General features: G+C 29.7%; 1 protein-coding gene across 5 annotated transcripts in view; it reads right to left on the reverse strand.

The window, feature by feature from the left end:
• Nucleotides 1-12,615, reverse strand: part of LOC147077831 (uncharacterized) — a 201,683-nt gene that overhangs the window by 90,366 nt on the left and 98,702 nt on the right. The gene's annotated exons all lie outside the window — the stretch shown is intronic.

Below are 12,615 nucleotides of genomic sequence, written 5' to 3' on the forward strand. Positions count from 1 at the left end.
ACAATGCAAGGTTTATTTATTTCAATACAACAGAACTTTAAAAACTATTTTTTGAATGAATTACATTTAATGATGTACTTTTTGTTGTTGTTCATTTTTATAGAAATACATTTTCTCAGAGAAAGTTAGTAATAAAATAAATACAATAAAAATATATGCACGTAAAATAATTTGTATTATTGTAATCATATAAATTTAAATTATTTCCATATTACGCCCCTTCGTGTCTACATTTATTTTACGATCATGCAATATTAGAAAATATTTCATAAACTTCTTTATCGATAATACTTGGAAACACCTGAAAAAAATATTCGAAGAAATCTTGCAAATACCAACCTTAAAAAAACGCCGTTTTCAAATGTACTTACAGTAAATATTTATATTCTCACTAATATCACACGTATGTAATTCAGCAGTCATATCAAGACAGACCTGGCATTGCATTATGCAGTCTATCTATAGCTTACAAATTATTTAATTGTATTACATATTAAGTTTCTAGATTTTAACGACCGTTTTTGTATTATCTGTTATATTTCTTTCTAGTTGTTCTAGTAGTTCTTTCTATTTTCTATTACTAATATTATATTTTCATGTACTTACTGTTTATTGTATTATACGTACAATATAATATATCTACTATATATTTCTTTATAGTACATTGTATACTATGTGATACCATGGATTACTGAATAATATAAATGATATATACATTAAAATAGGTGTTTACAATATAACAATGAATATCATATAAATCTATTCAAAATATAATAACAGTAAAGATTAATTAAAAATAACTTTAAACATATAAGTATATTATGAGATTCAGTTAAGATAGGTACCTCAATTTTTTTTTTGACTTGTCAACTTTCTTGACAGAAATAATATAATAATATAAAATTATATTATTATTATTCAATATGATATGGATATTCGACCAATGTGTGCTACCCGTGCTCACGTATCGCTGCGAGACGTGGACCCTCAACACGAGAGATGTCCAAAGGCTAAGAGTCGCACAGCGAGGCATGTTGGGCATCACGCGAAAGGACCGTAAGAGAAACGAATGGGTTAAGAAGCAGACAGGAGTACGTGATGTAATAGACGTTGCCAAACAGCTGAAATGGAGATGGGCGGGGCACATTGCTCGCGGAAAGGACGGATGCTGGACAAATGCTGTCATCCAGTGGTACCCAAGGGACACGAAACGGCCACAGGGTTGCCCTAAAAGCCACTGGATTAACGAACTGGTAAAGTTCGGCGGAAATACGTGGCAGCGAACGACACATGGCCGAGAGAGCTGGAAGAAGCTTGGGGACGCCTTCATCCAGTAATGGATTGACCCCGGCTGATGATGATGATATTGTATCAAGGATCAGCAACGTGGCATCTGTGGATGGATTTTTATGCCTTCTCACCTTCGTCCAAAATATCGCAGATGAAGAAATAAAGAAGTAATTTAATATAGCTGATTTTCTTTAAATTTATTTAATAAGCCTCTTAAATTATAATATACAAATCATACTTTGTCATAAAAAATTACATGTGGCACAATTTTGTTACGTAGCTATTTCCATTTAAAATGTTCCTTCTGAAATACAACGTATTTATATTTTTAAGATTTTAATCGATCAAAAAAGTATCTTTTTAATTTTTTATAACGCCTTCTATGGAGAAAATGTTGCTAACATCTACATTAGATAATAAACTAATTAATTTAAAGCGTAAATTCCACAATACGTACTTATAATAATGCAAGCCACTAATCAGGTTTAAAAAATCTTTTGATAACTAGAATGCGTAATGTCAAATTTTAGTGGGTACAATGATTTGTAATATCACCGTTTTCATTGTATGTGAAACCGACATATTATTAAGTACAATATAATCTTGTTATGTATTTTTTCAGTTAATGTATACCCCGCGGAACCAAGTTACAGTTAGAATACGCTTTGCAGGCTTTATACGGCGAGCAGTGCGACGTGTGACTCAAGATTATTAATGTATACTTTTATGTAATAAAAAATAATTTAGATCACATATCGTAGGTATTATCACCTACGAAAAAAGCGGCGGGCGATTTTATAATATGTGTGCCAATTGGGTTTCGTTAACCTGCGAGTTGCTCAAAGCTGTTCTCACAAGATAACAGTTGACGAGAGGTGATTAAAAAATAAATAAATAAGCATCTAGTACATATTTGAAAGAAAAATATATTTAAGCCCTATACTATAATAAATATTCTCACAATTAATACAAGTAATCGGTTGGTACATTTATAATTTCAAAATAAACTAATAAGTTAATTAATATAAATATACATATAAAATAATTACAAGGTAAAAAGAACTTTTTATACACAACGTTTTTAAATTCTGTTGAACCATATAAACTTGACTTGGCTAGCTTAAACGATCAAAAAAATTTGTACTTGACATATTGTCATATTGATTTCCAGAGTAACGTACGTATATGTTAATACTTTAGTTGCTAGGACCCCAGACTCCTAGCAACCAATAATGGTGTCGAAATAACTTTTCATACATAACAGAATTAACGATGAAAATGAATTCAATTCTACTTAAAGATGGCTAAAAGTATTAAAAAATGCATTGGCATCGTGTTCTGATATATTCTAAAAGTTTCAAATGGCTAGCTAGTTGGAAAGTTAGTTAAAAATCGATTGCAAGATTTGTACCGGACAAAGAACCACCGGACAAGTAAGAATACGAACTAAAAAAAACGTTGTATAATATAAGATAATGATAAATATAAATCATAAATACGTTATAAATGTAGATGAAAGTGTTTATTTTAAAGCATTAGTGTCGACTAATATAAGACGTTTTCAGTTTACGTCACTAACAACCATATTAGGTACGTGTTTTTAAGAACGTAGTATTTAGACCCCATGATGGAGTAGGCACGGGAACCTACATTTATAAATAACGTATACTAACTCTATTTGCAGATGTGTATTGATCGTGGTCTTTTCTTGTACTGGAAATATTTACAAAAAAAACACTCAACAATGTAAGTGTAAATATATAATATAGAACCCCATAAACGAATGTTAATATAAGATAGTAAACACGAAATTATGCGATATTGTTCTTCAGAAACTTTTTTTAATTTTGATGTTTTTAATTTGTTGAATAAATCATTCGGTGCTCACTAGTGGTCGATTTTACCTGAAACATTGAGCCCAAAAGAAAGTAATTATTTCCTGATAGCGTAATGTCCGTTACTAATAACGTTGGGTACTTAATTTGTAGTATTAGATCGTTATGCCCATACTAAGCAGATATGTCGGATAAATATGTTTGCAGTGATATTCAAACCGAACGAACAATTCCAATGAACCACACTAATTTTGCTATACTCCTTTGAAATAATAATAATATGTCCAATATTTTAAAATCATTCTTAATCAGTCAAATATTAAATTGTTTATTTATGAAATTTCAACGTTCATTTATATTATTACAACGTTTTTATTAGCTCGTATTTTTGTTTGTCCAGTGAAAATCTTGCAATCGATTTTTAACTAACTTCCCGACAAGCTATAAATATATTTGAAACTTTCAGAATATATCAGAACACGATGCCAATGCATTCTTATAATACTTTTAGCCTTTTTTAAGCAGACTTGGATTCATTTTCAGTTAATTCTGTTTTGTATGGAAAGTTATTTCAGAAAAATCCGTAAAAAGTAAAAGACTATTATTGGTTGCTAAGGGGGTGGTCCTAGCAACTAAATTATTAATATATACGTGCGTTACAATGGAAATCAAAATGACATTTCAGTATTCTATATTTAATTGATTGTTTTTTATTTACTTCATATCAATTACAAGTTTGAGCATAATAATTAAACAGAAAATTTAAAAACGTTGTATATAAAAAGTTCTTTTTATCTTGTAATTATTTTAATATCTTTTTAAGAATAGTGTTGATAGTGAGAAGACATGTCTGCTCTCCGTAATTGAAGTACCTAATCACAAAGAGACGTTTAACGTGGTTGGTACATGAGTGTGACACTCCGTTCCTTTGTGGCATAACCTAGGGTTCCGACGCCGTGGCCGACCCTCTCTAATCCTGGAGCGGTGCTACAAGTCTCGCATGGCGCGTGATATTGCGATGGAAAGTGACATGACTTTGTGCTTGCCCTATGCTCCCGTGACTATTGCTAAACAGGGTGAAGTAAATGGTGATAGCTTTAATAAATTATAGTCTAGCTAAACGAAATATTGAACGACGCGAAATTAAAACAATTTAGCACGTGATGTTAAAGAGTGATTTTAAGTATTATAGTGTGACGTAAAGGATAAACTCTGTTAAGGTGGAGTTGCTGAGTAAAAAAATGTACTGGAATTTATTAGATTTCATCGAATTCGTCAGTATTACAGAGTAATCACGGTTATTAGTTATGATGGTGATGACGGAGAAAATAGAAATTTAAACGGAAGTAACAAATTATTTATTACTAAGTGAACGTAAAATATATTTAAAAGAACTAGTAATTCACCATGGGCAAAAAATTTGATGTCCTCATGGGAAGAAGCGAATCGCAGCTCTGCGATGAATGTCATGTTTTAGAGGACATTGTACATATAGCACTGCAATGCCCCAAATATGAAATTCACAGAGTACAGCTGCGAATTGCAGATATCTATGAGAATGTCGACGAATTGAAGGGTGTCCTGGCGGTGGGTAAGACGGAAGAGCTAAGCAAAATTGTAAAGTTATTTAATAGAATTGGAGTGAGGACCTAATTAACGGATCCCCTTCTAGAAGAGAAGAGGCGATATGACAGCGAGTCGCAGTCAAAGCCTCGGTAAAATCACAAAAAAAAAAACTAGTAATTTACAGCTACATATTAAGACGTGTACTTGTCAAGAATTTTTAATAATCTAATATATGAAATATATCTACTAAAGATAGTAAAATAATAATATAGCCATATGTAAATATGAATTGCGTTGATTTAAAAATTAAAAAAAAACTGTTTTATAAGTAAATATAAAATATTTAGAATTAAACTGACTAAAAAAATAAAAGTTTAAAATTTCCTGCATATTAATTGGTATGGAACCGTGTGCTAAGTAATTTGTATGACGTAATGTTTCCTCGTTTCGGTTTGAGCTAGCCCAGAAAGCTAATGTGAAAATAAGTAAAGGCTATGAATTGATCGAGACTGTATGTATAGAGTACCTGTGTATGGGTGTCATATTGATTTTTTTTTGTAAAATAATTATTTACAGTGATACAAAACAAATATTGAGCTTGCGTGCAGTTTTATTATACAGGTAATAAATCTTATAGGCAATAATTTATTATGTCGTATATATTATGTATAAGTAAGAAACTCACTTTGACTCTGACAATTTAGATTCATCACCTGAGCATAGCGTATAGTAATAGAGGCATATGATGAGGTAGACTGGTTGAATGGAACGTTGCCAAAAGACGGACCAATTAACAAGAACCACATGATTTAAATTACCAAGATCGATGCGTACTGCTGACTGTTAACAAAAGTGGAGTTTACTGTGGAAAAAAATAGCCAGGTAGATTCTAGACGAATAAAAAATAGTTACATACTATCAAACACTATTAACGTACATAGTGAATTATTATTTTTCTTTCAGAGCGGAAAATGATAATAATATGGGTCTTTAAAAAGTAAAGTTTAGAATAGTACAATCTAGTTGCTGTGTATAAAATTCACATGTGTTTTTTTTACCAGATTTGAGATTAGAAACTACACCAAGGGCTTCAAAAACAGTTGGGTCAAATACTATTAAATATGCCAGGGGTGGGGAACTTTTATATGCTTAGGTGACAAAAAACTTTAAAAATAAATTGTATTTATGAGTAGCTTTCCAAGGGGTTTTATTAAATTTGGAACAACTTTAGCATCGAACAAGCGTTTTTTTGATTGAAGCATAGTGTTCTCCAACCTTTTGACTTCTTTGTGCTACATTGACTAAAGAGAAAGGAGGATTTAAAAAAAATCAACACTTCCAAAGAATCCAAAGGAGTCCTTCACATTTACTAGATGCTACGAATTATCAGTGTCCTTTAAAATTTCGGGACGTTATACGTCGTCCCGGTTGACTTTCAACAATTATTCACTTTTACGTACTATAAGTTCACCATCGCTGGAATATTCGATTATATTTATTTTTTAAATTATAGTCATGAGTAAAGAAAGATACTTATACAAGTAAGAATATAACAGTACCTACTAAAATAAACTATAATAATCAGTGGTTAAATGTAGCATAGAAAGGTGCATGCTGGAATACCGTGGATAGATTACATTAAAAAGTTAAATGATATTTACCATAGGTTTTAAAGTTAATAAAATGGAAATAGGTTACATATTATGGTTAACGTGTGTGGATAATACCTGAATAAATGCAGTCATACAGGTCTAAACGACTCTTGTGGTATATTAAAACCTGCTGTCTTGACGATCTAATACTAATACATTCGGTGGATCGGTGGATGTAAGTAGCAGCGAATAATAAAAGATTGTGAAGAATAAAACGTGTTAACGGAGGCTGTCATTTAGTAGTGGATTCAATCTCGATACTTATTATTAGTGACAGGTGTTTGCTTACTATTAGCACTATTTTGTAAATTAAATCAACATCGTGACTTTAGTGATAGTAAATAAAATAAGCAGGCATTATAATTGAATAAATTCGTGAACGTTTATTGATATACTTAGACATTTAGAAAGCTCATTAGACTTCATTTTATATGACTATCTCCTCTAATTATTAAAAAAAACAGTAACTCACTCTCAGATCCGAAAAATGTTTCGAAAAAAAAATCTCGATATAATATGCAAAATTGATAATTCGTCTAATAACAGTCAGCATGTACATTATGTTAAAATCTATAACAACTGTCTATGAATATTATTAAATGTCTAATCATTATTTCATATGAACGACATACATTAGTCTGGCCCGAATTACATTATTGAAATAGACACATGTTTGTTGAAACTAAAAATGTTGATAAAAACTTTCTCAACCATCGGAGCTTAAATATTAAAGTAAAAAGTAAAGGCTAACTAAATTTACTGTAAGCTATTTTGAATTCACTCGTAAACAGTTCATTTAATGCAAAAAACATAATAATGAAGAATTCAAAATTAAAAATTCTCAGTATATATATCTACTATATCTACTTACTATTGTTTTTTTTTTTTTTAAATATAATTTTTACACATTAATACTGTAATTAGCATAGAAAAAGATGGAAGCACTGCTTCATACTCTTATTTTATCGCCTGTATCTGTCAAAAAATGAAGCATTTAAACACACAATTTTACTAACCATTTCTTTTATTCAACGAATAAATAAATCACAGGATTTGAGAATGTCGTTATAACTAATATTTAGCCGGGCGTCGGTTAGTAATTAAGGCAATTAATGATTCCTTAAAACACAAAAATCGATAGTGGAAAATATAACGTAATTTAATAAGCATTTTATCTAGGTCATTTCGTAATTGAGTAGGAGGCCCGTAGCTTAATTGGTTGAAGCATATTGGTGCGATACCACTTGATTTTTTTCTAGTAGGTTATCTGAATTGTTTTCAAGTTATGTATGTTCAACACAGTTTTATATTTTACTCAATCACTCCTCAATTCCATATTATAGTTAGGTATACATGTGCAATTTTATTGTTGGCGAAATAAAATTTAAAACTTGAATTTATTACCAATGGATGGATTATTTACGACATAATATAAGACTATTTCGACACGGCTTGTGTGAAACGACAGATCTAACCAATTAATTTACAGTCAGATGGAAGATGTACAGGTGTTACCAAACATTAACTGCCAAAATATAAAGACCAATAGTCCAATTAACAAAAATATGAACTTTAATTCACAATCAATATTTGGTTTTCATTAGTTTACATTATTATTTTGATAAGTGTTATCCTGGAATCATAATTGTAGCTCTTTATAAAATGAATATAAATATTTATTAGCATAGAAACTACATACTTAGTTCCAATATAATTAATGCAAATTATATGAAAAATTATTTATTTTACTATTATTATCTAAGGATCTACTTTATTTTATACTTAAATATTAGTTTAGCTTTTTAGTAAAATATATTATATTTATTTTTGTAAAAACCAAATTTGGTAACATATAATTCAAAATAAAAATAAGTAGATAATAACATAATGCGGTTTTATGCACTTTTCGTGTTTTGTCAAATATAAAAAAACATGCAAAGAAGTTGTTGATAATATTTTTTTAATAAATATCATATGACAGCACAACGTCAATGTCTTGAAAAAATTATGAAAAAAGTAAACCTTCAAGTATTCGACTAAATGTCAAATATATATTTTTTTATAAAAAAGTGAGCTAGCTATGCGGAATAAAATTTTGCGCGGGCGGTTAAAGGTGTGTCAATATTAAAAATACAATTTTATTCAAAGTTGAATCATAATGATGACTATGTTTTTTAATATGCATCAAAATTTCCCAAGTACAAGTCACTGGCTTCTTACACCAGGTGTTCCGGATTCGATTCATAACTAGGTTATAATACATTAATATAGCAATAGTATTAATCCAATTTAAATTTTACAAATCCACATACGAAAATGAAATTATAAAATTATAAGAATTACGCATGAGAAAAATGAATTATAAATACAGTTATTTTTATACTATTGCTTTGTAGGCTTCGTTGCGTGAGCCATGTAGTAAGAATAAACAGTACACAACCACTGAGGGAAATCCTGGATAATAGATTGGATAGTCGAAGATCGATTAGTTAAACCCAGATTAGTTAGACGATGTCAACAAAAATGCTTTTAGGACACTGAAAAAGGAAAAGAGAGGATGGGTGAAGTACTTGGATAAGGTTAGGACCCAGCCTGGGTTATTGGATCACATATGATGAGACTAAACGTATGAAGAAAAAATATCTTAACAGACAAAACGATCATAGTTAGAGAATGGCCAGTGTGTTATTATATACCTACCTGCAGTACCGTAATTTTAAGTATTATGCGGATATTCTAAAAATTAAAAATATGCTCAGTATAATATTTTAAATATAAAATTGTAGTGGAACTGATTATATTATGTCTCAATAGAGCGGCGTTTATAACATAAGTGAATACAAATATTATTAGTTCTGAAGGTTACTTAGCATTTATTTAAAGGTATGGTACGTTGTAATTTAAATACTTCTTTCCAGAGCAGAGATACCCGGACACCACGCGATAGATAGATGGATACTACGTGGCGCTTTCAAGAAACCAAGGAATGGAGAAGACTACTAGATAGTCAAATCATCTGTATCACGATCTTCGGTTATAAGGTCCAGATAAAAAAGAAAACTATTGTTTTTACAATAAAATGTAATAGTTCATAAAATTTACTGTATTCGTAGATATTATACTACACAGTTAAATTATTGCCAAATTAATATAATTGGATACAGCATGTATTTTTAATGATTTACCTGATACAACACGTGTTTCTGCAATCTTCTCAGGAACTGGTTGGAAAAACATATATTCGTGTTCGAAAGTAATGTTTCAAGAGGACCGTAAAGTGATGATGTTAATAATTTAATACACATGTTTGTAAAATAATGATATTTTCTCATTTATCATAAGGTAATACATAAGAAAATGTAAACATAATTTCGATATAATTACTTGACGATTATGATATTTCAAAAAATGATGTTGCTTGATGTGAATATTGAACTATATATTATGTATTATATTACTAGTTGCTAGGAACAACCCCTTACGGGAGAAAATATAGTGTAGTATGAGATTTGCTATTTTCTAATAAAAAATAATATACGTATACTTAATGGAAATTTAATAAAGTTTGGTTTTAATATTACATAATATAGATAAATAATAATTAGGTATCTCTTAAAAATATTATTATGTTAATGGGTAAGTTAATAATATTTAACACGTGCACAGCTCAGATGGCAGTTATTAGATCTTTACCGAACAAAAAATTGAATATAAATGTATCATTATTGTAGACATGGAGAAAGACATTTTTTAAAAATTCTCGGTGTACCGAAGTTTTAAAATTTGTAGCAATCAATAAAAAAAATACGTTTTAAAAATGACACTGTCTGATATTATTTGTATGCAAGTGACAGATGATGAGATAGGTATTGGTTTATTTTTGTACTTTTTAAATCTTGTATAAAATAAGTGAATATCAGAATAATGCATTTTGAATTTAGAATGGTTACAAATATCAATAAGTATATATCGAAAAATACCCATGAAGAATTTTATATATTAGATAGAAATAGTGAGACTAATTAGCGCTCTCATGGTTAGGTGTACCTAAATATCGCGTGTGTTTGTGCATTATTATTATATAAGTAACGTTAAGCTATTTTACGGCTCACTAATATTATTACCGTTTGTTAGTTTAGTAGATAGTTCATAACCTCGTACACAGTCAATAAAATAAAGATGATATTTGTGTGAAAAGACACACTTAGGTACTCACATATATCCATGATTTAGACCGTTCAGGATTTTTCCGTTGTAATATTATTGTAAATTGTAACAAACATTTTACCTAGCTCAATTAAATTGCACCCTACATCTACTTTAGTTTATTGCCAACAATTGAGTGCAGATCGATACCTGGTAATCTGGTACCTAGCACGATTTTATAAAATTGTTTGCAAAATAATCATTGTAAAATTTATTAACATATAAGTACTATATTTTTTTAATAATGAATTCACTCACCCTTAGTCGTAACATTGTAAATCTATCTGGTTTTTATTTATTTAAATAGTCAGCAAATGATAAAAAAGTTATTTTATTGTAATTTTTCCTGACAGCTATCCATGATGATATTAACTTTCTTTGAAGTAGAATATTAAATGGTAAGACAGTCGTTTTTATTTTATTTAACACTATAATTAATGATAATAACCTGGCAAAACGTTACAGAGTCGTGCATGTTCCCTTAAAGTATTGCTATATTAATATACGTCACGAATTGCTATGGTAACCCAAAAAAAACAGGTGTTCTCTCAAAACAAGTGAAAGCAAGTATGGCGGTAAATAGTATTTATCTTGAGATTTTTGCGTGCAATGCGTTTTCGGCGGTCGATTGTTGGCTAAACGCCGCCAATGAGAATGGGCGGGGACCACAATGAATGATGACTTTGCGATCTCACTTTAAAAGTAATCGGTAATGGAAAATCGTAAAAAATAACGCAGCGGTCAGCTATACAAATTATAGTTGTGGGTATATCGAGGTTAAAAATTGAAATTCGAATTATGGGTAGGTATGATAATTTATTTTATTGAAGTCAAAATTAATTATTCGTATAATTTTTCATGAGATTCTACACTTACACAGTAAATATGATCGGCGCATCTATTATATACATAATGTTGCTATCGGCCACTATCGGCGGCTATCAAGAGTAGTTTATCAAATTTATGTATTGAGGTATTCAGATTGTTACAATAAGTTAGTTGTAATTGTTATAATAGGTGCCATATTTTAATAGCACCTATATTGACTGTATTTACTTTTAGAGCAAGATAGACAGTTTTGAAAGTTTAGACTGCTAACTTATCACTGCAACTGCCGATACCAGCTTTCTGTATAGAATAGACGCGCAGGAGTATTGTTTTACATTTGAGTTTATATACGAGTTTTATATATAATTCGTATGCTTATGTTAGAGAAATACCACGTTTCAAAGCTACATACGTAGACGATCAGGATACAGGATTAACATATTATTATATATTTGATACTGCATGAATAATATAATACAAACATTGGTATCGAAAAAGACAAAATTTAACAAAATATATTTTAAAGATATGAATCAAATACGTTATGCTCAACACAAAATGGTATTTTGAATAAAAGTACAATTTGAATAATAGAAATCGCAGTCAAAATAAAATATGTCTTACAAGATAAGTCATCGTGAAATTTCACCGATTTTATTAAGATTCTTATCTTTTTATTACGATTAAAAAATTGGCGTCATGCATGAGTATTGAAATATTGTTATTAATTATTTTAATTTTATTTATCTATTTATTTAGGTGAATAAAAGTTAATATCTAGATGATTGATATAATTTAAATACATACATATATATTAGGAATTTTATTAATATTGGTAAGATATATAAAATACTTATACCCACTTATAGGGTAACGCTTGTGACGTCTACAATAGCCGAGCAGTTAAATATCAGGCCGTCGTGGATCTCGGGTTTGACTACTGGATCTGGAAAACTTACATGTTGTGTGTTTAGACTATGTATATAAAGTATATAGATCTGATAGGTTGAGCAAGTGGCTAACATATATTTCTCGTAAAAAAAACTATTTATGATCTTCTTAGGATCGGATATAGTTTTAAAAAACAATTTAACTTTTAACAAGTGCAAACGCGATTTCTTTTTAAAGGAATTACGCAAGGTCAATTTGATTATTATTACGATTTTCCTTTTCGGCTTTACTATTGCATTGCTTTCTCTACGACTATGATTTATTTTCTATCAAAATTATCAAATTTC

This window comes from Rhyacophila brunnea, unplaced genomic scaffold (assembly GCF_057557595.1).
Source record: "Rhyacophila brunnea isolate RB1 unplaced genomic scaffold, BYU_Rbru_1.0 scaffold_12, whole genome shotgun sequence".
NCBI classification, from domain to species: domain Eukaryota; kingdom Metazoa; phylum Arthropoda; class Insecta; order Trichoptera; family Rhyacophilidae; genus Rhyacophila; species Rhyacophila brunnea.